This window comes from Schistocerca nitens, chromosome 3 (assembly GCF_023898315.1).
Source record: "Schistocerca nitens isolate TAMUIC-IGC-003100 chromosome 3, iqSchNite1.1, whole genome shotgun sequence".
Taxonomy (NCBI): Eukaryota; Metazoa; Arthropoda; class Insecta; order Orthoptera; family Acrididae; genus Schistocerca; species Schistocerca nitens.
Window position 1 is genome coordinate 266,256,308 of NC_064616.1, and position 27,122 is coordinate 266,283,429.

Genomic DNA, 27,122 nt, shown 5'->3' on the forward strand with positions numbered 1-27,122 from the left:
ATTCTGTACCATTATTCTTAAATTAGACTGCGTTCTCATCTAATTCAACAAGTCACATGCAAATAATACATACGATCGTGTTTACTTCGTTATGTGTACTTGAAGTTCAGTGTCATGTATGCATGATACTCTAATCATCCTACCAAATCGGCAGTCCAACACTGAAAATTTTACTCAGTTTTACTAGCTTACGGTCATCCCAGTATACATAAGCGAGAATATTGCTCTAACTGTTGTTCACAAATTTTCGTCATTTATACCATCTTCATATCCTTGGCGAAGGGGGTTCAAATCACTGTCGACATATCCATGTACAATATTTTCGATTTCTCTCAACCACCAGAGAAATCCGGGATCGTTCCTTGCATCTAAGTACGGGCGCTTTACTTCCGTATTCTCATCCGTTGCGAGACCGAGAGAGGTGACATAGATGTTACCACACCACATTCACATTTTGGATGTCTGGGCTTAAATCAGGATCCGACCACCCACATTTAAGTTTTACATAGATTTCCCAAATCGAATAAGGCGACATAAGTAGAAAAGACCTAGCCAAATGCTTGTAGAAGTGCTCCCTCTGATATATTTTACATGTAATAGTATCACGTACCTGACAGCCAGCTGACAGACTGAAGCATTGGACTAACATTTTAGAATGAATAAATGGTAACATGTTAGTCCAGTTTTTCAGTTCATTTGCTGTGTGTAAAACATACGATACACTCTAAGACAAAAACAAAGACTCATCAAGAAGTACTTATCCGAATGGGATGGTAAATCGATATACGTGATATACATGTACGGACAAGAAAATGATTACAATTTGAGAAAAATTGGATGATTTATTCAAGAGAACGAGCTTTGCACACTGAGCAAGTGAATAACGCGTTGATCCACCTCTGGCCATTATGCAAGCAGTTATTCGGCTTGGCGTTGATTGATAGAGTTATTAGATGTCCTCCTGAGGGATATCGTGCCAAATGCTGTCAAATTGGCGTGTTTGATCGCCAAAATCTTCACCTGTTTGGAGGACCCTGCCCATAATGATCCAAACGTTCTCAATTGCAGAGAGATCCGGCGACCTTATTGGCCAATGTAGGGTTTGGCATGCATGAAAACATGTGTCGCGCCAGTCAGGTTGGTATCCCACAGCTGTCCAGGCAGTCACTAGACATGTATTCGCTGGTTGTCGGGTCTCATTTCGCAGCGGGACTCACCACTCAACATAATTCTACTCAAGTCAATGAGATTCCGGGCCAAAGACGCGTCTTGAGGCGCCCTGGAGAGTGGTGGGATTCCAAACTGACTGCGCCTACCATACGGCCCGACAAAATCGGAGTGATGGTTTGCAGTGCCGTTTCTTTTCATAGCAGGACCGTTTTGGCTGTGATCCGCTGCACTCTTACAGCAAGCGAGCGGGTGTCACGATATTCTACGCACCGTATTCTTGCCCTTCATGCTTGCCAAACCATACCTCGGCCAGCAAGGTCGCCGGGTCTTTCCTCAGTTCAGAACCATGAGAGGATCATGGACAGGACCTTTCAACCAGTTCAGGATTTTGGCGACATAACGTGCCAGTTGGAATTCCGCTGGAGGACCTCCAACAGCTCTGTCAGTCAGTGCCAAGCGGAATAACTGCTTACATAAGGACCAGAGGTGAAGGAACACGTTAGTCACTAGCTCAATTTGTGAAGCTCTTTCTCTTGAATAAATCATACAATTTTTCAGAAATTGTTTTCATTTGTTTGCCTGTTCATGTACATCATATCTACCAACTGCCGTCCCATTCGAATAATATTCGAATAATTCCTTCGTTGTACGTCGTTCTTTTTTTTCGTCTTAAAGTTTATTTTGAGATGAGCATATACCCGGGTCTATGAACACGGCTGACTACGGAAGTATTTTTGGCATGTGTAAGAAAATTTTAATATGACACAAGCTGTAATTACTGACACAAACAACCGCATAAGTAGGTTACATGGCGAACGCTACACGGCATCAGTGGAACTAAGTGCGGTTATACTATGCATATCGTAGCAGAAACCGTGTTATAAGTTACAGAAGAAAATTCAGTGCACGTAACAAATAATTGAACGGAGGCTAACGCAGTATTCAGAATTCAGTGGATAAAACGTTTTACTGGCAAAGGTATTAATACACTGCGCCAACGGATCTGTGAGAGCCAAAAATGCATCTTTGTATAAATAAACCAATATCTAAAGTGACTAGTTGTTGCCTATCTTCAAATAATGCAATCCGTAACGATGGATCTAAACACCGTCATCAAGTAACATTGGGAATTCAAACATCAGTGAAACAATGTTTCGTGAGACACATATTTCGTAAATAAATTACATTTCCTTATGATTCTCCTAAGAAATCCTAAACAGGAATCTGTTTTGTACGATTTGTTTTACATAGCCACTCTTCTTTTCTCACTAATAGTGTAGTCGTTCAGTAGTGGATTCCTTCGCTTAATTATGCGCAAAGCATTACATTTACTTTCGTTGAAGATCAACTACCAGTCACTGCACCAACTACACTGAGGTGTCAAAAGTCATGGGATGCCTCCTAATATCGTGTTGGACCTCCTTTTGCGTTGCGTAGTGCAGCAGCTCAACGTGGACTGGACTCAAAAAATTGGTGAAAGTCACCAGTAGAAATATTGACCAGTGCTGCACCTGTAGCCATTCATAACTGCGAAAGTATTGCTGGTGTAGGATTTTGTGCACAAACTGACCTCTCGATAATGTCTCGTAAATGTTCGATGGGATTCATGTCGGGTGATCTGGGTGGCCAAATCATTCGCTCGTAGAATGTTATTCAAACTAATAGCGTAAATCTGTGGCCCGATGACATGGCACATTGTCATCCATGAAAATTAGATCGTTGTTTTGGAACATTAATTCCATGAATGGTTGCAAACTGTCTCCAGGTACTTCAGTTGGACCAGAGGATTCAGTCCATTCCACGTAAGCACATCCTAAACCACTGTGGAGCCACCACAAGCTTGCATAGTGCCTTGTTAATAACTTCGGGGGTCTGTGTCACATTCGAACTCAACCATCAGCTCTTACCAACTGATATCGGGACTCATATGACCGGACGATAGTTTTCCAGTCGTTTAGGGTCCAACCGATGGTACGAGCTTAGGAGAGGAGCTGTAGATGATGATTTGTTAGCAAAGGCACTCGCGTCGGTCGTCTGCTGCCATAGCCCATTAACGAAAGATTCGCCTCATTGTCCTAGACATACGTCCCACATTGATTTCTGCGGTTATTTCACGCAGCGTTGTTTGGCTGTTAGCACTGACAATTCGCAAACGCCGCTGCTCTCGGTTGTCAAGTGAAGGTCGTCGGCCACTGCGTTGTCCGCGGTGATAGGTGATGCATGAAATGTGGTATTCTCGGCACACTCTTGACACTGTGTACCTCGAAATATTGAATTCCATAACGATTTATGAAATGGAATGTTCCATGTTTCTAGCCCCACCTACCATTCCGCGTTCAAAATCGGATATCTTTTCACATGAACCACCTGAGTACAAATGACTACTCTTTTATACCTTGTGTACGCAATATTACCGCTTTCTGTGGGTATCGCTATGGCATGACTTTTATCACCTCACTGTATTAATCCTCTGCAGATGTTCCAGCATTTCACTGCAGTATCGTGGCCTTGCTACCTTCCTTTAAACAACCGCATCATCTGCGAACACCATCATGTAGCTTCCGACATTACCCTCAGGATCATTTATATGTATTGTAAAAGATAACGTCCTGTCATATTTTCCTGAAGTACGCCTGGAATCACCTCTACATCTGTCAAATGTTTTCCGTTAGGAGCGATGTGTTGCGTTCGAACTGCAAGAAAGTTCTGAATCCAGACACAAACCTGGTCTGAGATTCGATAACGTATTCTGTTTATTAAACGATAGAGAGAAACTATATCGAATCTCCTTCGGAAGTCAAGGAACACGAAAAAAACCTGAGCGCCGATGTCGACTACGCTCTAGATCTCATGGAACAACAAAGCAGGCTTTGTTTCACAAGATCTCTATTTGTGGAATATATACTGGTATTTATAGAAGAGGTTTCCGTTCTCAAATCGGGTCATAATATCAGAGCATAAAATATGCTCCACAGTTCTACAACAGACTGATTCCAACTAGATAGAACTATGATGATGTGAATCCTCCCAAAGTCCCTTCTTCAGAACGGGAATGACCTGCACTTCTGCGTTTAATTTCTTGGTACTCTTAGTTGCTCCATCGACCTACAATAACTTGATGCTACAAGGGGTGGAAGTTCTTTCAAATAATCTCTTTATATACTCGTAGGTATCTCATCCGATCAAAATCCCTGTCCGCAGCAGGGCGATTGCAGTTTATTTTCTATACAGCGATCAGTTAATCACAGCTGCTATTTTGGCAGGAAAGGAGAACCCTATTACGATATTCTGCGGACAGACAATTACTGAATGAAATTATATTGAAATCCAGACCATTAGCTGTTTACAGGCGTTGATAAATAGCAACGGGACAGTTGAAAATGTGGGCTCCGACCGGGACTAGAACCCGGGATCTCCTGCTTAAATGGCAGATGCTCTATCCGACTTTATTTTGTTCGATATCGTTCGTTGCGTTTGGTCTACATCAAAAAACATCCTTTTAAGTTCCTCTTTGATTCCTTTACTCAGTTTTTTATTACAGAGGGCAAGCAGCCCTCTGACCGAACACGCTGAGCTACCGTGCCGGCTTGTGAGCCATCGAGGACACAGAGGATGGTGCGAATGCAGGGACTTATCTCTAGCTCGCTCCCCGTGAGACCCACATTTCCAACTTACTGTCCACACACTACATTTGTAGTGCCCCTGTCCACTATACTCATTACTCGCGGCAGTCAATCTACCGATTCCCGTAAGAGTGTGAGCAAATGAGAGTGCATCCGCCCTGAAGAAGATCATTGGCCGGTAAGCCATATCGATATGAAGATGGTATCTGTTCTTTTGGACATGTCCGAAAGAACAGATACCATATCGACATGAAGATGGGGTATCTGTTCTTTCGTAGATGTCTGAAAGAACAGATACCATCTTCATATCGATAAGGCTTACCGGCCAATGATCTTCTTCAGTGCGGATGCGCTCGCATTGCTCAAACTCTTACGGGATTCGGTAGATTGACTGCCACGAGTAATGAGTATAGTGGGCAGGGACACTACAAGTGTAGTGTGTGGACAGTAAGTTGGAAATGTGGGTCTCACGGGGAGCGTGCCAGAGATAAGTTCCCGCAGTCGCTCTATCGTCTGTGTCCTCGATGGCTCAGTCGGATGGAGCGTCTGCCATGTAAGCAGGAGATCCCGCGTACGAGTCCCGGTTGGGACACACGGGTCTCCGTTGATATTTATCAACGCCTGTAAACAGCTAATGGTCTGGATTTCATTGTAATTTCACTCTTCGAGAGCTGCAAGACAGAATTCAGTATTTCGAGCTTTTATATCTACATCTACTTTCAAGCGCCTGCTAGTTCGTGTTTTCAGCATTTTTGTGTCGGTCCTTAGTTAGTGAAACAAATCTGCGACATCTTTGTCATCTTCCATTTTGGGCACCATTATGTTCACTCAGAAACGAAGTACATGGCTTCGATTCTCTTATTGAATTCATGCAATATAGGAACTTCTTATGATTGTTAATCAGATCAGTTCACAAAATTTTACTTTCGAATTCAATTAATGCTTTTCTCATTGCTCTTCGTACGGATGTTGGCATTATTCATCTTTTATTTGCCAACCAGGTTTTGAGTTAGTGTAACTCTGTCAAGCTCACATTGCTCTCCTAACAACGTTCTAACAATGAAATTCAACCATAACGGGTCCTCGCTATCCCTCACAACCTTGCTCGGCGCATAAAGGGCTGAGGCGTAAAGTATTAGGGGAAAGAAAAGTAATGTTTTCTTTAAAGTGAAATTCAAACGTATAACGTCATAGCAAGTTCCTATTTTTAATCACTAACGTAAGAAGCGTCATTATCAACAATCTTTTGCCCTTTGTCTGGAAATTTTTATTTCCGAATTGACAGAAATCAATTGGTTTTTGAGAAAAATTTCTGGAGTTTGCATTTTGAATATAATATAACATTTTTTGACACTTAGAAAACATTGTAGCGATCGTAATAACTGGAAATCCAATGGCGCACTATCGGGCCGATATGATAAGTGAGGCAAAACCTCCCACCCCATTTCATTAAAGCAGGTTCAAATGAATGAATGTTTCAGTAGTTATGCATAAATCATGAGACGTGCAGAGGATAAACAAGTTAAGCGATCTGTATGAATCCAGTCTCCGAAATGAAGACTGTAGCATCAACAACAACGTCAAAAATAACTAAAATACTTACATATTTCCCAATCATCCACGTATGCTAACAATTCCTGCAGAAAGATTCTGCATAATTTCATGTCTTATATTCTCACGTAGTCCCTATTTCAGTTATACAGCATGTGAAGTACTTACCGTAGATAACAGCTGTATAAAACGTGTTACTCACCTACCAGTTTTCGTTGTATTATTGTCGATATACGTGCACAGTACCATGCAGTTTACGAAGGTCGCATTTTTCTGTTACTGGACTAGTGTGTGTATAATCGGTGAGTTGGTGCCCATTTAGTTCCTGTTACGGATCTGTCTAAATTGAGCAATTTTTGCGCGGAGAACAGTGTGACCGCTAAAGTGTAATTCCGAGCACGTCTACAATGGCGGCCTGTAATTGACGTTGGTCCATTGCTGGCAATGCCGGAAAGCTAGCCACACGAATCGCTCACTGGGATCGTTCTTCTCTACCTCATTCTGCATTATGGACCATTTTTTCGTTATTGGGAGAATTTTGCCATTGTATACGTTACGGGAGTCTTAAGTGACTTTTTCTTCCTTATGAAATACGAACGTCAATAAGCTGCGTTGTCAACGTAAATTTTATGATGTACGGGATAATATCTTGTGTCCGCTTGAGTTCGGATGTCGTTCCAACCGAAACTAGCTGCTGGTTATACATTAAAAAAAAATTAGTGGATCACGCGGGGTACACCGCATTCGAGTTAATTTTTCCCATATTAAGGTATCACGTAGTGGAGCCTAAGTTTGATGTTCATACCAGATAGGTACACATATCTTCTTTTTCAACAGTAAATAACAGGAAACACGTTAAGAAAACTACAAAACTGGATTTATGAGCTCACGATTCTGGAGATGCAAATGCTTTCTTTATCGTACGTCTTGCATGCAGAGGTATGTTGTTGCGTATTACAGGTCTAAAAAATGGCTCTGAGCACTATGAGACTTAACATCTATGGTCATCAGTCCCCTAGAACTTAGAACTACTTAAACCTAACTAACCTAAGGACATCACACACATCCATGCCCGAGGCAGGATTCGAACCTGCGACCGGAGCAGTCGCGCGGTTCCGGACTGAGCGCCTAGAACCGCTAGACCACCGCGGCCGGCTATTACAGGTCTTTTTGAGTAGATATTAATCGAGATGACGGCTTCGAATTAACTGACGTTATAAGTGGTTTCCAGTCGTATTTACTTAATTCATTATTCATCTCAGGAACTTAGCATGTCCTGTCATACACTAAAAGTTCGAGTGCCTGAGACGGTATTTATGTACCATGATATTACCGAGTGCTGTTTCAACAAATCTGCCCTTAAGTTGTGATTGACTGTGCAGCTGATACTGGCGGAGGTTCGAGTCCTCCCTCGGGCATGGGTGTGTGTGTTTGTCCTTAGGATAATTTAGGTTAAGTAGTGTGTAAGCTTAGCAGTTAAGTCCCATAAGATTTCAGACACATTTTTTTTTTAAGTTGTGGTACATGTCCTGCTGGACTACCAACGACATCCTTATACTTCGTAAGTGTCTCATTACATTCACATATCGATTTCTGAGTCGTCTGAGTGTCGTTCATCTTTGCGCTAGTGGCTTTCTACTTTGAAAACAATTCGTTAGTGATATCCGATAATGGCGTCATTTCTTCTTCTCATCTGCAATGGTAGGCATGAAATTTTAATTGCATTGAAGAAGTGACATCCGCATTTCGTTTACAGTGCTTGGAGGTGCAGGTGCATCTTTATGATCTTCTTATACTTCTTTTTCTCCTGCATTGAAATCTTTTTCACTTACTTATGAAATTTTTTGACAGGTGCTTGACGTAAATTATTGTCGTAAGTCTGATTTTCGTCTCGTGTCGTTATTACACGTCCAACTAAAGCGATGAGCTTCATATCATCTGAAAGTAAGATGAATACATAGTCTGCTCTTTTGTTTTGCTCCAGATTAATTGATTAGGCGTTTCAGTTTTGCGGTCTGCCCGCACTGTCTGTTTCATCTGTACGTACCTCGAAGATTTGACAACATTGTCATTAATGCAACTTTAAAGTCCTAAATTCTTATAGTTTTGAAAGACTTTACTCCTAATAAGCAATAATAATTGCTTTCTTTTCGTAAGGCAGACTATTTACGTAGGACATTGTAGTAGATACTAATGTATGTTACACAATCACGCACCTTTCCAGAACGACCACTGTGATTTTCTTGCAATGCACTGAAGAAACGGAAGTCATAGGATACCTTCTAATATCGTGTCGGATCTCCTTTTGCGTCGCTTAGTGCAGTATCTCGACGTGGCGTGGACTTTGGAAGTCCCCTCCAGAAATATTAAGCCATGCTGCCTCTGTAGCCGTCCGTAATTGCGAAATTGTTGTCGGTGCAGGATTTTGTGCACTAACTGGCCTCTCGATTATGTCCCATAACTGTTCGGAGGAATTCATGTGGGAAAATGTAGGTGGCCAAATCATTCGCTCAAACTGTCCAGAATGTTCTTCAGACCAATTGCGAACAATTGTTGCCCGGTGACAATCCCATAGTTGTTCGAGAATACGAAGTCCGTGAATGGCTGCAAACGGTCTCCAAGTACCGGAACATAACCATTTCTAGTCAATGATCGGTTCAGTTGGACCAGAGGGCCCAGTCAATTCCTCGTAAACACATCCTACACCATTATGATGCCTCAGTCAAGCTGCACAGTGTCTTGTATACAACTTGTGTCCATGGCTTTGTGGGGTCTGCGCCGCACTCGAACTCTGCTATCAGCTCTTACCAACTTAAATTGGGACCCCTCTGACCAGTTTTCCAGTCGTCTAGGATCTAACCGATATAGACACTAGCCCAAGAGAGTCATTGCAAACGATCTCATGCTGTTAACAAAGGTGCTCGCGACGGTCGTCTATTGCCATAGCGCATTAACGCAAAATTTCGCCACATTTTCCTAATGGATACATTCGCTGTACGTCCCACATTTATTTCTGGGGTTATTTCATGCAGTTGCTTGTCTGTTAGTCCTGACGACTCTACGCAAACACCACTGCTCTCGGTCGTTAAGTAAAAGCCGTCGGCCACTGTGTTCTCCGTGGTGAGAGGTGATGCATTAAATGTGGTATTCTCGGTACGTTCTTGGCTCGGAAAACCTCGGAATACTGAATTCCCTAACGATTTCCGAAATGGAATGTCCCTTGCCTCTAGCTCCAACTACCATTGCGCATTCAAATCTGTTAAATCCGCATGGATCACCTGAGTATAAATGACGGCTTCGCCAATGTACTGCTCGTTTATAGCTGGTATACGCTATACTACCGTCATCTGTACATGTACTTATCTCTATCCCATGACTCTCTCACCTCAGTGTATTTTCAGTCTACCGGCCCAAATGGCAGCAGATATGGCTATATATGAAGAACAATAAATGTCTTTACAACAGCAATGGGCTTTGGTGCCTGTCATGTATCAGATCAGACCGAACATTAATCTTCGGGCTATCTTGAATGTATTCATAGGTGTGAAGGTATTCGGAGTCCCATATCCTAATGGTGTGGTGATTCACATTTACGTCATTGCCATCGTCTGTGGAAACCAGTATAAAAGACGTTAATGCGTACTGCAGATGTCGGTCATTTGGCTGCAGTGTTTGGACTATTGGTATTTTGTACGCAAAAAGGCGTAGCAGCTTATGTAACACTTCATAGACAGTTGATCTTGCTTCCTCAAATTCGCGTGATGCACGATGAAATTACTTCTGCCAACACGTGCTTGAGACTCGGTGGAAAGTTCACTTAGAGGACGGTCTTTGACACTATCTGTCTGTTTAAAGTTTTTGAAATAACAGGACTTTATGGAAATCCTGTATCATAGTAACTATTGTCAATTTCAAGATTTGGTCCTGTTATATATCTCTGAACAATTTAAGCTACAGTTTGCATTACATTAATGTTAATGATTTTTAATAAGATTCTGTACGATCAGTAGCTGTAAACACCGTCAGACAGATCGCGCGCTTGGACCAGTGAGATGGATTGGCGGGGTCCGCAGCTCGTGGTCGTGCGGTAGCGCTCTCGCTTCCCGCGCCCGGGTTCCCGGGTTCGATTCCCGGCGGGGTCAGGGATTTTCTCTGCCTCGTGGTGACTGGATGTTGTGTGATGTCCTTAGCTTAGTTAGGTTTAAGTAGTTCTAAGTTCTAGGGGACTGATGACCATAGCTGTTAAGTCCCGTAGTGCTCAGAGCCATTTGAACCATTTTGATTGGCGTGTGTGTGTGTGTATGTGGGGGGGGGGGGGGGGAGTTATGCTCTCTCCGGAACTCTCAACTGTCCTGTATCAATATCAATTGCTTCTCCACACGTTACAAGCTACACGTCACGTTTCCGGTCTGATTGATCACATGCATAAACATGATGGAAGAGGGGAGCGAGGACGGAAGATTTCAGTTGAACATCCCGTCAACAGCGTGGTCATTAGAGACGGAGCACAAGCTCGAATTGTGAGTGGATGGGGAAGAAAAAATCCCGGCATTGGCCACGGTCAGTTTAGCAAAATCTCCATAAACCTAAATCTGAATGGCTGGACGCGGATTTGAATCATCGTTCTACTGACAGCGAATTCAATGTATTAACCACTGTGCCACCTCCCTGGGTATACACAGGCGTCAAAAGATACTTGAAAGTTTTATGTCTGGGAAAACTCTATTCTGTAACGCATTGTTTCAGTGCTTGTAAATGACGATATGCCATTTTTAGGACTCCATTTGCAGAATGCATTGAAAGACTGAGACATACGAGTAATGTGGAAATTTCAACTCATATGCAGATGTGTCGGGATAGTGTTATTACCCCCCCCCCTTTTCTTTTTAGCCCTTCAGTGAACATAATTTACTGATATGCCTCACGTATCATGCTATAGCCTCCGCGCCTCACAGTTAACTGCTATTGAAGAAGTCAGTTACCACCTAGCAGGAGAGTGCGACTGCCTATAAACTGCTACAGAGCAGAATATCTGTCAGTGAAGCTTTACAAGGAATCTTTGTGAAATCCGAGCAGGCAGGGTGTACAGCATTTGGAACTATCGCCTCTGCGCCTCAAAACCACGGCTTCATTCGCAGTACAGGAAATCTATATATCTTGGGAAGATTCACTAGTGGAAAAGCAGAAAGTTTGAAAATATAAATGGATGGGCAGTTGTCATCGATCCCTTAGGTAGGAACTCGCGCAGGAGTCCAAAATTGTAACAGAAGTTGGGGGGTTGGTGGTGGCCGGGGGGAGTCGCGTCTGGTGGTACAATCTGATACCTGCGACTCAGCAACGTTCCATAGAAGTAACGATACATGTTTCAGAAACAATTTTAAGTACAAGAAGTCAAAAATATACTAAAATGGAAAAATCTGTGGAAAATTGCCGCACCTGGAACTCAAACCCGTGACAAGGGTGGTATTGCAAAAAAGTAAAACATCGAAAAAATGCCGATATAGCAGAAAGAACTAAAAATTTTAATCTGTAGGACAATTGCACTGTTTTGAATTTCCAGCCATGACGGGGAATTTATTACATAGCGCAATTGTCCTGTTCATAATATCTTTTCCCCACAGAAATATTAACTTTCCGCCATTCTGGGGTGATCTGTTAGTATAAACCGTTCAGGAATACCTCAATAATCAAAGTGTGGACCTAGTAAGATGGAGAAATGTTTAACACATATTAGAGTCGGATTTAGGTTCAAATGTGTGTCCAGCCATCCAGACTTTGGTTTCCATGATTTCCCTAAACTGCATTACGCGAAAATGGGGCGGTTCGTCTAAAGCTGTGACACTTGATTTCTTTCTACAGTACCGAACAATCACAAATAGTTATCCACTCTAACGACTGCGTTACCGACGAAACGTTGAAGACTGATCCTCCCTGCTTAATCGATTTTGTAAATACGATGTTTCAGTGAGGTAGATAATCTTATCTCCTTCTCACGTGAGTAAATTTTCAAACGTTTGAATTTACATTACCGACATAAAATTTAATAGGTCAAGCAGGTTTTAAATGCGCCGGCATCTGATTCTGTAGCAGTTACAGACATACGGAACTCCTTTTTTCATATTGCCTTCTCTGAAAAGATTTGAAGACACAGGTAGCAATAATATATTTATGGAGCTATTATCTCAACTATACACATCAAAAAAAGTTTTGCATCGCATCGGTTCCGAAAGTTCCGGAACCTGTACAGAATATTGGAATAGAGATAAACATAAACATCATTTCCGGCCTTCTTATTGCTCATGAAAACTACACATTGCACGTTATACCATCATACAGCCAGGCCTTCGGAGGCAGTGGTCCAGACTGCTGTACACACCGGTACCTCTAATACCCAACAGCAAGTACTCTTGCATTGATGCATGCCTGTATTCGTCGTGACATACTTACTATCCACAAGTTCATCAAGGCGCTGTTGGTCCAGATTGTCCCACTCCTCTACTGCGATTCGGCGTAGATCCCTCAGAGTGGTTGGTGGGTCACGTCGTCCATAAACAGCCCTTTCCAATCCGTCCCAGGTGTGTTCGATAGGGTTCATGTCTGGAGAACAGCCGGCCGGAGTGGCCGTGCGGTTCGAGGCGCTGCAGTCTGGAACCGAGCGACCGCTACGATCGCAGGTTCGAATCCTGCCTCGGGTATGGATGTGTGTGATGTCCTTAGGTTAGTTAGGTTTAATTAGTTCTAAGTTCTAGGCGACTGATGACCTCAGAAGTTAAGTCGCACAGTGCTCAGAGCCATTTGAACCATTTTTTTCTGGAGAACATACTGACCATTTTAGTCGGGCGATGTCGTTATTTCTCTGCCTCGTGATGGCTGGGTGTTGTGTGCTGTCCTTAGGTTAGTTAGGTTTAAGTAGTTCTAAGTTCTAGGGGACTTATGACTACAGCAGTTGAGTCCCATAGTGCTCAGAGCCATTTGAACCATTTGATGTCGTTATCCTGACGGAAGTCATTCACAAAATGTGCACGATACGGGCGCGAATTGTTGTCCATGGAGACGAATGTCTTGACAATATGCTGCCGATATGGTTGCAGTATCGGTCGGAGGATGGCATTCACGTATCGTACAGCCGTTATGGCGCCTTCCATGACCACCAGCGGCGTACGTCGGCCCCACATAATGCCACCCCAAAACAGCAGGGAACCTCCTCCTTGCTGCACTCCGTGGGCAGTGTGTCTAAGGTGTTCAGCCTTACCGGGTTGCCTCCGACGATTGTTTGGTTGAAGGCATATGCGACACTCATCGGTGAAGAGAATGTGATGCCAATCCTGAGCGGAGCATTCGGCATGTTGTTGGGCCTATCTGTACCCTGCTTCATGGTGTCGTGGTTGCAAAGATGGACCTCGTCATAGACGTCGAGAGTGTAGCTGCGCATCATGCAGCCTATTGCGCACAGTTTGAGTCGTAACACGACGTCCTGTGGCTGCAAAAAAAAGCATTATTCAACATGGTGGCGTTTTTGCCAGGGTTCCTCCGAGCCATAATCCGTAGGAGCGGTCATACACTACAGTAGTAGACCTTGGGCGGCCTGAGCGAGGCATGACAAGGACAGTTTCTGTCTCTCTGTATCTCCTCCATGTCCAAACAACATCGCTTTGGTTCACTCCAAGACGCCTGGACACTTCCCTTGTTGAGAGCCCTTCATGGCACAAAGTAACAATGCGGACGCGGTCGAACCGCGGTATTGACCGTCTAGGCATGGTTGAACTACAGACAACACGAGCTGTGTACTTCCTTCCTGGTGGAATGACTGGAACTGATCGGATGTCGGGCCCCCTGCGTCTAATAGGCGCCGCTTGTGCATAGCTATTTACATCATTGGATGGGTTTAGTGACATCTCTGAACAGAAGGGACTTTGTCTGTGATACAATATCCCCAGTCAACGGCTGTCTTCAGGAGTGCTTAGAACTGGGGTGATTGCAAAACTTTTTTCATGTATATATTTTTCCTTTTTTGCATGATCTCCTTACTACTGAATATAAGAGACACTCTGACAAAACGAGATACACAAGTAACTAAATGCAATAGTGTTGTAGGATACACATATCCTTACTAACTTTTATGTATGTTTCTCGTGTAGATAAGAACATGGATGGAAATACGAGGGCCACCCACCCAGAAAGCAACATATGTTTTGAAACGCCGGCCGGTGTGGCCGAGCGTTGTAGGCGCTACAGTCTGGAACCGCGCGACCGCTACGGTCGCAGGTTCGAATCCTGCCTTGGGCATGGATGTGTGTGATGTCCTTAGGTTAGTTAGGTTTAAGTAGTTCTAAGTTCTAGGGGACTGATGACCTCAGAAGTTAAGTCCCATAGTGCTCAGAGCCATTTGAACCATTTTTTTTGTTTTGAAACAAAAAATTAAGAATATGGAAAAAAATTATAAACACATTTTAAAGGTACACTATTAAGCTCTTTTTCTACATAATCGCCATTTAAATTGAGGCACTTACCATACACAAGGTTTTCTGTGAATTCTTAGTAGAAACGTGCCGCCTGCGATTGCAAACCTGGTGTATCCCGGTATGCACTTCGGCGTCATTATCAAATCGTTGTGTAGCGAGCCATGTTAGCATTGCTCGGAAGAGGTGGTAGTAGCTCGGCGCCATACCTTGACTGTATGGTGGATAATCAAACAGCTTCCAGACAGAACCCAGTAGGAGCTCTCGATAACGACGGGCCGTGTGGACGTGCGTTCTCGTGAAAAAACAAGACTTTTGCGCTAAGTTTTCTCCGACGCATGTTTTGTATCGCCCGCCTGGACTTCGTCTGTGTTTCACAATACCTCTCTGTTTTAATTGTTCTGCCACGTTCAAGAGAATCAACGAGAATCACACGCTTAGAGTCCCAAAACATAGTAGCTATGATCTTTCATGCTGACTACTTTTGCAAATTTTTCTACGTTTACATCTACATGGATACTTCACAAATCACACTTAAGTGCCTGGCAGAGGGTTCATTGAACCACCCTTACAATATTCCTGTATTATTCTGGTCTCGAACACCTGTATCTTTTCGTGCGAGCTCTGATCTCACTTATTTTATTATGATGATCGTTTCTCCCTATTAGGTCGGCGTCTACAAAATATTTTTGCATTCGGAGGAATAAGTTGGTGATTGAAATTTTGTGGGAAGGTTCCGCCTCAACGAGAAACGCTGTGGTTTTAATTAAGTCCACCCCATATCCTGTGTCATGCCAGTGACACGCTCTCCCCTGTTTCGCGATAATACAAAACGTGCTGCCTTTCTTTGAACTTTCTAGATGGACTCTGTTAATCCTATTTGGTAAGGATCCCAGAACGCGCTGCAGTACTCCAAAAGAGGACGGACAAGCGTAGTGTAGGTAGTCTTTAGCAGATCTGTTACATTTTCTAAGTGTTCTGCCAATAAAACGCAGTCTTTGGTTTGCTACCCCCACAACATTTTCTACGTGTTCTTTCCAATTTAAGTTGTTCATAATCGTAATTCCTAGTTGAATTTACGGCCCTTAGGTTTTTTTATCTTCCGATGCCTTCACTAGACGGTAAACGACAGCATCATCTGCAAACAACCTAAGACGCAGTTCACATTGTCTCCTAAATCGTTTATATAGATAAGGAACAGCAGACGGCCCGTAACACTACCTTGGGTTGGTTGGTTGGTTGGTTTGGGGAAGGAGACCAGACAGCGAGGTCATCGGTCTCATCGGATTAGGGAAGGAAGTCGGCCGTGCCCTTTGAAAGGAACCATCCCGGCATTTGCCTGGAGCGATTTGGGGAAATCACGGAAAACCTAAATCAAGATGGCCGGACGCGGGATTGAACCGTCGTCCTCCCGAATGCGAGTCCAGTGTGTAACCACTGCCACTACCTTGGGGAACGCCAGAAATCAGTTCTGCTTTACTCCATGACTTTCCGTCAGTTACTACGAACTGTGACTTGTCTAACTGGAAATTACGAATCCAGTCGCATAACTGAGACGATATTCCATAAGCAAGCAATTTCAATACAAGCCGATTTTGTGGTATAGAGTCAAAGGCGTTCTGGCAATCTAGAAACACGGAATAAGTTTGAAACCCCTTATCATTAGCACTCATCACTTCGTGTGTGTAAAGAGTTAGTTGTGTTTCACAAGAACGATGTGTTGTAAATCCGTGTTGATTATGCGCCAATAGACCGTTATCTTCAAGGTAATTCATAATGTTCGAAGACAATATATGCTCCAAGATTCTGCTGCATGTGGACATTAATTATATGGGCCTGTAATATAGTGGATTATCCCTACTGCCATTCTTGAATTTTGGTGCGACTTGTGCAACTTTCCAGTCTTTGGGCACGGATCTTTCGTCGAGCGAGCGGTTGCATGTGATCGTTAAGTGTGGAGCTATTGTATCAGCATACTCTGAAAGGAATCCTTGTGAAAACTATTACAAGCATATCGCATTGATGTCCGTGCTAAATTTCGAGCTTCTGTAAAAGATCGCCAATCTTGGAGATTTTGCGATCGTTTAAATTTGGCATGCTTTTCTCGTTGTTTCTGCAACAGTGTTCTGACACGTTTTGTGATCCACCGGGATCATCTCTACCTTTTGTTAATTTATTTGATATAAATATGATCAACTGTTGTAGATACTGTTACTTTGCATTCAAGCCACATCTGGTCTACACTTAGACTGTTAATTTGGAAAAGGTGGTGATTGTCTCTCAGGAAGGCGTCAATTGAATTTTCACCTGCTTTTTTGAATAGGTGTATTTTTCGTTTATTTTTCTAGGATTTTGGTGTTACAGGATTCAGTCTAGCTACGACAACACTGTGTTTATTAATCCCTGAATCCGTTTTGATGATTCTTATTAGCTCAGGGTTATTTGTTGCTAAGAGGTCAAGTGCATTTTCACAATCGTTTACTATTGGCGGGGGCTCATGAAATAACTGCTCGCAATCATATTCAGTGTTTGCATTTAGCACAATTTCGGATGATGTTTTGTACGTACCTCCGAATTTACACATGTATATTCGCCAACATATTGCGGGTAAATTAAAATCACCACCAACTACGATTGTATGAGTGTGGTATTGGTATGAAATTAAACTCAAAAATTCTTTGAACTTTCAGCAATTGTATCATCTAAAATGGGAGATCGGTAAAAGGATACAATTGTTATTTTATTCCGGATGTCAGAATGACCTCTGCCCATACTAACTCACAGGAACTATCTAGTTCAAAAAATTCGCTACAAGATAAACTACTTCAGCAACAAACACGCCATCGTCAACTGTGTTTAGACTATCCTTTCGGAACACCGTTAGGTTCTTCGCAGAAATTTCGGCTGAACTTGTCTCCGGCTTTAGCCAGCTTTCAGCGCCCATAACGATTTGAGCATCAGTGCTATCTGTTAGCGCTTGGAGTTCTAGTACATTGTTTGGCGCCGTGCAGGTGAGCGCCACAATCAGGACTGCATACGACCGAGGCACACAGGGCCAACACCCGGCATCATGGTGTGGGGAGCGATCTCCTACACTGGCCGTACACCACTGGTGATCGTCGAGGGGACACTGAATAGTGCACGGTACATCCAAACCGTCATCGAACCCATCGTTCTACCATTCCTAGACCGGCAAGGGAACTTGCTGTTCCAACAGGACAATGCACGTCCGCATGTATCCCGTGCCACCCAACGTGCTGTAGAAGGTGTAAGTCAACTACCCTGGCCAGCAAGATCTCCGGATCTGTCCCCCATTGAGCATGTTTGGGACTGGATGAAGCGTCGTCTCACGCGGTCTGCACGTCCAGCACGAACGCTGGTCCAACTGAGGCGCCAGGTGGAAATGGCATGGCAAGCCGTTCCACAGGACTACATCCAGCATCTCTACGATCGTTTCCATGGGAGAATAGCAGCCTGCATTGCTGCGAAAGGTGGATATACACTGTACTAGTGCCGACATTGTGCATGCTCTGTTGCCTGTGTCTATGTGCCTGTGGTTCTGTCAGTGTGATCATGTGATGTATCTGACCTCAGGAATGTGTCAATAAAGTTTCCCCTTCCTGGGACAATGAATTCACGGTGTTCTTATTTCAATTTCCAGGAGTGTATTTGATACTTTTTAAGTCCATGTTGTTAGAATGATTAATGACGTTACTTACAACCTCACAGTATTTTCTGTAGTATGGTATTGCAAATGCCTCTTTTTCCTGCTGTAATCTTTTCTTAAAATTTCCGCTATCGCGGCCGCGAGGGGTGGCCGTGTGGTCTCAGGCGCCTTGCCACGGTTCAAGCGGCTTCCCCCGTTGGAGGTTCGAGTCATCCCTGGGGCAGGGGTGTGTGTGTAGTCGTTAGCGGAAGTTAGTTTAAGTTAGATTAAGTAGTGTGTAAGCCTAGGGACCGATGACCTTAGCAGTTTAGTCCCATAGGAACTTACGACAAATTTTCAATTTTTTTCCGCTATCGCGTACGTACGGTTCGGATGTCTTGTTATCCACACTGGCCGTCTGCATCAACAGGGCTGAGACTTGTTCACCTTAGTTAACAGCAAATAACATAATATGCAGTAAAAGTCTGAGTAATGCAGTCCATTCAGCATCTTACTTGTATACTCTACATATTCTGTCACTCATGGTGTGGCGAGAATTTAGTTAACATTTCAAGAAGTTAAGAGAAATACACTTTAGATAGAGTTAAACAAATGTTTGAATGAAAAGAGGAGAACAGCTAGAAATCTTGGGTGCATGTCACTCCTAGAAAACATGGATTCAAATCTATATATATATATATATATATATATATATATATATATATATATATATATATATATATTCATTCGTGGCTCTGGAAACGGGCTCCGCGAAAGTCAAATGCCCGCACGAGGAAATAGACCTACATGGTCATTAGAGGAAATAGTATCATCGCAGTGCAACGCTCGCACATCGAGTGCGCCACCCTTAACGCCAGGAGAATACGCCGGCCAATAGTGTTCCTCGCAGTCCATATAAGTGTGATCACCCAGAGTACTTGCGTCGAATATTGTCTCACTGGTCATGTTTAGGATTGTGTCTCTTTATCTTCGTGGCCAGATGACATCGTTGTGGCAGAGATTTTCGCTTTGCGCCTCGTTGTTGCATAGGTTGCGTTTGGCTTGTCCAAGTCTCGGTCTTATCAGCCATCAATCAGCCGTGTTTAGCTCGACCAGCGCCTTTCTATTAACTAAAATTGATTTACACTACTGGCCATTAAAGTTGCTACACCACCAAGATGACGTGCTACAGACGCAAAATTTAACCGACAGGAAGAAGATGCTGTGATATGCAAATGATTAGCTTTCCAGAGCATTCACACAAGGTTGGCGCCAGTGTCGACACTTACAACGTGCTGACATGAGGAAAGTTTCCCACCGATTTCTCATACACAACAGCAGTTGACCAGCGTTGCCTGGTGAAACGTTGATGTGATGCCTCGTGTAAGGAGGAAAAATGCGTACCATCACGTTTCTCACTTTGATAAAGGTCGGATTGTAGCATATCGCGATTGCGGTTTATCGTATCGCGACATTGTTGCTCGCGTTTTTCTAAATCCAATGACTGTTAGTAGAATATGGAATCGGTGGGTTCAGGAGGGTAATACGGAACGCCGTGCTGGATCCAAACGGCCTCATATCACTAGCAGTCGAGGTGACAGGCATGTTATCCGCATGGCTGTAACGGATCGTGCAGCCACGTCTCGATCCCTGAGTCAACAGATGGGGACGTTTACAAGACAACAACCATCTGCACGGAACAGTTCGACGACGTTTGCAGCAGCATTGACTATCGGCTCGGAGGCCATGGCTGCGTTTAACCTTGACGCTGCATCACAGACAGGAGCGCCTGCGATGGTGTACTAAACGACGAACCTGGGTGCACCAATGGCAAAATGTCATTTTTTCGGATGAATCCAGGTTCTCTTTACAGCATCGTGATGGTCGCATCCGTGTTTGGCGACATCGCGGTGAACGCACATTGGAAGCGTGTATTCGTCATCGCCGTACTGGCGTATCTCCCGGCGTGATGGTATGGGGTGCCTTTGGTTACACGTCTCGGTCACCTTTTGTTCGCATTGACGGCACTTTGAACAGTGGACGTTACATTTCAGATGTGTTACGACCCGTGGCTCTACCCTTCATTCGATCCCTGCGAAACCCTACATTTCAGCAGGATAATGCACGACCGCATGTTGCAGGTTCTGTACGGGCCTTTCTGGATACAGAAAATGTTCGACTGCTTCCCTGGCCACCAAATTATCCAGATGTCTCACCAATTGAAAACGTCTGGTCAATGGTGGCCGAGCAACTGGCTCGTCACAATACGCCCGTCACGACTCTTGATGAACCGTGGTATCGTGTTGAAGCTGCATGGGCAGCTGTACCTGCACACGCCATCCAAGCTCTGTTTGTCTCAATGCCCCGGGCGTATCAAGGCCGTTATTACGGCCAGAGGTGGTTGTTCTGGGCACTGATTTTTCAGGATCTATGCACCCAAATTGCGGGAATATGTAATCTCCTGTGAGTTCTAGTATAACATATTTGTCCAATGAATACCCGTGTATCATCTGCGTTTCTTCTTGGTGTAGCAATTTTAATGGCCAGAAGTGTAATTGTATGTTTTAAATTACATCGTGAGTAAACGATGTGGTTTAGTTAAAAATGTGGTTTTTCGTCGTCGTCGTCGTCGTCGTTGTTGCTGTAAATGTTAATTTTGAGACGTGCTGATCAACGTTTGCCCAAAGTAAAAACAAAATCAAGCAGCCTTGTCTGTTTATATGAATGTCGTGCAGCGTACGTGACACCGTCAACACAAAATAGTAGCTTATATGTAAACTGTAATTCACTTGTCAGCTTTTACATTCTCCTTTCATTTCGCATTCTTCATGCGTTCCTAATAGCACTCCTGAAAATTAACATTCTATCTGTCAGTGTATGGTTGAACCATTTTGCTCTGTACCGGTTAAATTTTTTAAAGAAATATTTTGTCCGTATGTTTACATAAATAGTACTTCCGTTGTCTGTATTCATGGCAGTAGTGACAGATAGCAGGAAACAAGAAATTTAGTTTTCGCTGTATTATGTTAATTTATAACTCGATATTTGCGTTCGCCTATAGTATTTTTCGGATTTACTCTTGCAGCTTTTGAGTTTCGTGGATGCTGTTCTGATGTAAGCATCACGTGTGTCTGGAAGAGACCCATCATAGTCCTAAAGATCCTGTAATTTTTGACCTCCCGTGGGAGAATCATGTAGCAACAGTAACTAGACAATCACTAAAACTGCTTGTGCGTTCTGCAAGGAATATACAATAAGGTGGATACCTCCTAATATTATTTCCTACCTCCTTTTTACCGGTGTAGTGCAGCAACTCGACGTGGTATGGACTCAGTAAGTCGTTAGAAGTCCCCTGCAGAAATACTGAGCCATACTGCTTCTACAGCCATCCATAAGTGCGAAAGTTTAGCCGATGCAGGGCATTGTGCACGAATTGTCCTCTGGATTATGTCCCATAAATGTTCGATTGCGTTCTTGTCTGGCGATCTAGGTGGCTAAATCATTCGTTCAAACTGTATAAAATGTTCTTTAAACCAATCGCAAACAGTTGTGGCCCGCTGACATAGCACATGGTTGTCTGGGTACATGAATGGCCGCATATGGTCTCCAAGTGGCCGAACATAACCATTTCCATTCAATGATGGGTTCAGTTGGACCAGGGATCCAGTCCATTCCATGTAAATACAGCCCACACCATTACAGAGACAACACGAAAGTGGCTAGTTGACAGTTTGGAACCATGGCTTCGTGAGGTCTGCACCACAATCTAACCCTACCATCAGCTCTTGGCAAGTGAAATTGGGACTCATATGATCAAGACATGGTTTTTCAGTCGTCTAGGGTCCTACCGACATGGTCACAAGCCCAGGAAAGGCGCTTCAGGCGACGTTGTGCTGTTAGCAATGGAGCTCTCATCGATTGTCAGCTGCCACAGCTCATTAACGCCTTATTTCGCCGTACTCGCCCATCGAATACGTTAGTCATATGCCCCACATTGATCTCTGCGGTTATTTCACGTGGTGTTGCTTGTCTGCTAGAACTAACAACACTACGCAAACGCCGCTGCTCTCGGTCGTTAAGAGAAGGCCGTCCGCCACTGCGTTATCTGTGGTGAGAGGTAATGCCTGAAATTTTTTGTTCCCGGTACACTCTTGCCTCTGTGGATCTCGAAATATTGAATTACCTAACGATTTTCGAAATAGAATGTCCCATGTGTCTAGCTACAAATACTGGAATCACCCGTGTGTCTAGCTCCAACTACTGTTCTGCATTTGGAGTCTGTTAATTCCCGTCGTGCGGCCATAATCATGTCGGAAACCTTTTCACATGAATTATCTACAAATGACAGTTCTGCCAATGCACCGCCGTTTTATACCTTGTGTATACGACACTACAGCTATCAGTCTATGTGGGCATCGCTATGTTATGACTTTCGTCACCTCATTGTACACTGCCATCAGTTACAAAGTCCCTTTTGACACATATCTACTGGAAAAAGCGTTAAGAATTTTTCTACGTCTTAAAAGCCTGACTCTCGTACGAATATTTTTTGACAGCAGTTAACACAGCTAATCTTAACGTAATAGTTATGGTAAAAAATAAGATAAATTGATTTCTGTAGTCTATTTTAGCATATTTGAATAAAAATCAATTGTGTTTGAGGAATAGTTAATAAAGGAGAATTTTCTTTTTTTTCTAGGTAAGTGGAATCACGCTGTTGCCGCATTACAGAGTAAGTGGATGAATTTTTTTCATTCGAATATAGATTATAACTACTTAATATTTGAACTACTTTGGCTAAATAAATTTCACTAAATGGTTTACTCTAAAGTAATCACACCGTTCACATTTGATGCATGAAATAACTAATCTCATTTTAACAGCCTGTGATATCAGAAAATTTTTATAGATAAAGGAGTTGTGTTAACATAGTGTTTGAGAATTCAGGATAAACTAGAGAAGCATATTTACTTGTTTTTGTGTTCTGTAGCGGGGTAATATCGGGCCCACTGCTGTCGCTTGTTCATATCTACAGAGCGGGATGTTACGTATTTCCTTTTTCCTGTGTTTTACTAGTTGTATATTTCTTAAATTTCGCGCACGTTTTGCCATTTAAGATGTTTAATCTCACGTTTTTAATTGTGAAGTGTAAATCACGTAGTACCTAGTGAAGTTCTTATTTATTCTGAGCAGCCAGCTAAACAGCTCATTAATGCATCAGAGTCCATTGGGGACACATCCGGTGGGTGGCAAGATGCATATAAGGTTTCTGTCTGCTTTTACCGTTTACTTCTTCAGCTAGTCTTGATAGTATGGGTAGGATGTGTCCATGCTGTGTGCGGACGCAGGAGGAACTGGCCACAATCTGCAAAAAGCTGAATGCACTTTTGGCTACTGTCAGCCGCCTTCAGGCTGCTGCCTCGGGGTGGAGAGGTGGCATCCCACGTATCGCATGTTTCGCCTAAGGGCTCCACTAGAGTATCCAACGCGAGGGATGCGCTCTCACAGCAGGGTTTGCGGCGGATGGTAACGCGCTCTCTTCAAACGAGGAGACTGGCCGTCAGGCATCACGTATTCGCACTGTGAGTGAGCATGTGGCCGTTCCATTACCAGGATCCGAGCAGGCACACGGGAGGAGGGCTTTGCTAGTTATCGGGGGTTCCAATGTTAGGCACCGAGCGAGGTGGTGCAGTGGTTAGCACACTGGAGTCGCATTCGGGATGACGACGGTTCAAACCCGCGTCCGGCTATCCTGATTTAGGTTTTCCGTGATTTTCCTAAATTTCTGAAGGCAAATGCCGGAATGGTTCCTTTGAAAGGTCACGGCCGGCTTCTTTCCCTAATCCGATGGGGCCGATGACCTCACCGTTTGGTCCCCTCCCCCAAATCAACCAATCAACCAACCAACGTCAGGCGCGTTATGGAGCCCCTTAGGAAGATAGCTTTCAGTGCTGGAAAGAAAGCCAATCTGCTCTCGGTGTATCTGGCGGAGAATCGCATCCTAGATGTGGAGGCGCCCTTGCCTGAAGCAATCAAGCGTGCAGGGTGCAGTCGTCTGCAAGTTGTGGCTCACGTCGGCAGCAACGACGCCTGTCGCATGGGTTTTGGGGCCAACCTCAGTTGATACAGGTGGCAGGCGGAGGTTGTGAAGGCTGTTGCCCATTTGGCATGCAAGAAGAGCTCGCAATTGGGAGCATCGTTTCTAGAGTTGAATATGGTCCTTTGTCGACTCTGTGACAGTCTTGGCTGGAGATTTCCATACCTGCTATATTGGGTAGGGATTTGTAGGACTCCCCTTGATTGGGCACGGGTGCACTACACAAAGGAAGCATCTACTCGGGTAGCAGAGCACTTGTGGAATGCACATGGGGTTTTTCTAGGCTACGCAGTAGTTTGAGGTACTCTGATGAACATCTGCCAGTCGATACGCAGAAAGAGAAGTCAGACTGCGAGCTGTGCAAAGATACTTCTAATGTCAAAATTTTATCAGAAAATTGTCGATGTATTCGTAAGAAATTTCCCCATTTTACTGCCTTCCACGGAAGTTCTCGCGCTCAAATTATTCTTGGTACAGAGAACTGGCTGCAACACGACGTAGAAACCCTTGAGATATTTGATGAGTCTTGGAACATATATCTGAAAGAAAGATAAGACCCAGTAGGAGGTGGTATGTTCATTGCAGTTGACGAAAATATTCTCTCTATTCAGCTCCAAGTTGAGTATGGCACTGAAGCTACCTGGTATGGTATAACAGGTCTAGGTGAAACTAAGTTAATTGGTGGGGGTTTTTACCGGCCACCCGATTCCGCTGCTACTGTTCTAGAGTCATTGAAAGAAAGTCTACAGTCAGTAGCGCGTAAATACACGGACCATGCAATACTAGTAGGAGGCGACTTTAGTCTACAGAGTATAAACTGATACGTCTGTGGATCCATTATGGGGGCTACGAACAGACAGTCTTTCGAGGTACTTTTTTACAGGTTTTCCAAAAACTGTCTTGAACAGCTAGTTCGGCAGTCCACATGCAATGGAAATATCTTAGACCTTGTAGCTACCAACAGGCCGCGGATTAATGATCACAATATCGCTATAGCAACTAGTTAATAAATCGGTTACAAAGTCTTGGAGAATGTTTCTGCTAGACTGAGCAGATAAGCAGTTGTTAGCATCTCACTTAGATAGTGAATTGCCATAACTTAATTCCAGGAAGATGGAAAATTCGGAAAATGGTGAGGAAGCAAATGCGGTTGCAAAATGGTTCTGAGCACTATGCGACTTAACTTCTGAGGTCATCAGTCGCCTAGGACTTAGAACTAATTAACCTAACTAACCTAAGGACATCACACACATCCATGCCCGAGGCAGGATTCGAACCTGCGACCATAGTGGTCGCTCGGTTCCAGACTGTAGCGCCTAGAACCGCACTGCCAATCCGGCCGGCCAATGCGGTTGCTCTCTCGGTTCAAAAGATAATGCGCTAACGACGACAGGCGAACTTTAGTAGAGATACGTGCGTCTGTAATAACGTCTATGTGCAGAGCATACAACTACCACCGTCATATCGTAGCAGGACATCTGGCGAGAGCCCGAGAAAATTCTGGTCCCATTTAACATCGCTAAGTGGGCCTAAGGCTTCTGTCCAATCACTCGTTGACCAGTCTGGTGTGGCAGTAGAAGACAGCAAAAAGGTAAGCCAAAGTCTTTAATTTCGCGTTTAGGAAATCTTTCACTCAGGTTAATCATACAATGTAATAGACTCCCGTATGGAAAATATAGTAATTAGCGTACCTGACATAGACAAACAACTGAAAGTGTTTAAAACAAATCAGTCACTAGATCCAGATGGAATGCCAATTCGGTTTTACAGAGAGTACTCTATGGCATTGGCCCCTTATTTAGCTTGCATTTATCGCGAAACGCTCGTCCCGGGGAATATCCCAAGCGACTGGAAAAAGCGCACGTGACTCCTGTATATAAGAAAGTTAAAAGAAGGGACCCGCAAAATTATAGACCAATTAAGATCTGTCTGCTGCACAATCGCCGGCCGCGGTGGCCGTGCGGTTCTGGCGCTGCAGTCCGGAACCGCGGGACTGCTACGGTCGCAGGTTCGAATCCTGCCTCGGGCATGGGTGTGTGTGATGTCCTTAGGTTAGTTAGGTTTAAGAAGTTCTAAGTTCTAGGGGACTTATGACCTAAGATGTTGAGTCCCATAGTGCTCAGAGCCATTTTTTGCACAATCCTTGAACATAATTTTCCCCCGAATATAATAAATTTTCTTGAAACTAATAAATAAGCCCACGTTCGCATGTCAGAATGGTTTTACAAAACATCGCTTGTCCGAAACTCAGCTTGCTCTTTTGTCACATGATATACTGCGAACTATGGATGAAGGGCAACAGGCAGATTTCATATTTCAAGATTTCCGGAAAGCGTTTGACATAACGCCCAATTGAAGGTTGTTAAAGAAGGTATGGAACATGGAATAGGTTCCCTATACATAATCTGGCAAACAGAGTAGGCAGAGATCTGCGAGTGTTCGCTGATAACGCTTCGGTACATGGGAAGATGTCGAAGTTGTGTGACTGTAGGAAGATACAAGAAGACTCAATCAAAACTTTTAGTTGGTGTAGTGATTGGCAGCTAGCTCTAGGTGTAGAGAAATGTAAGGTAATG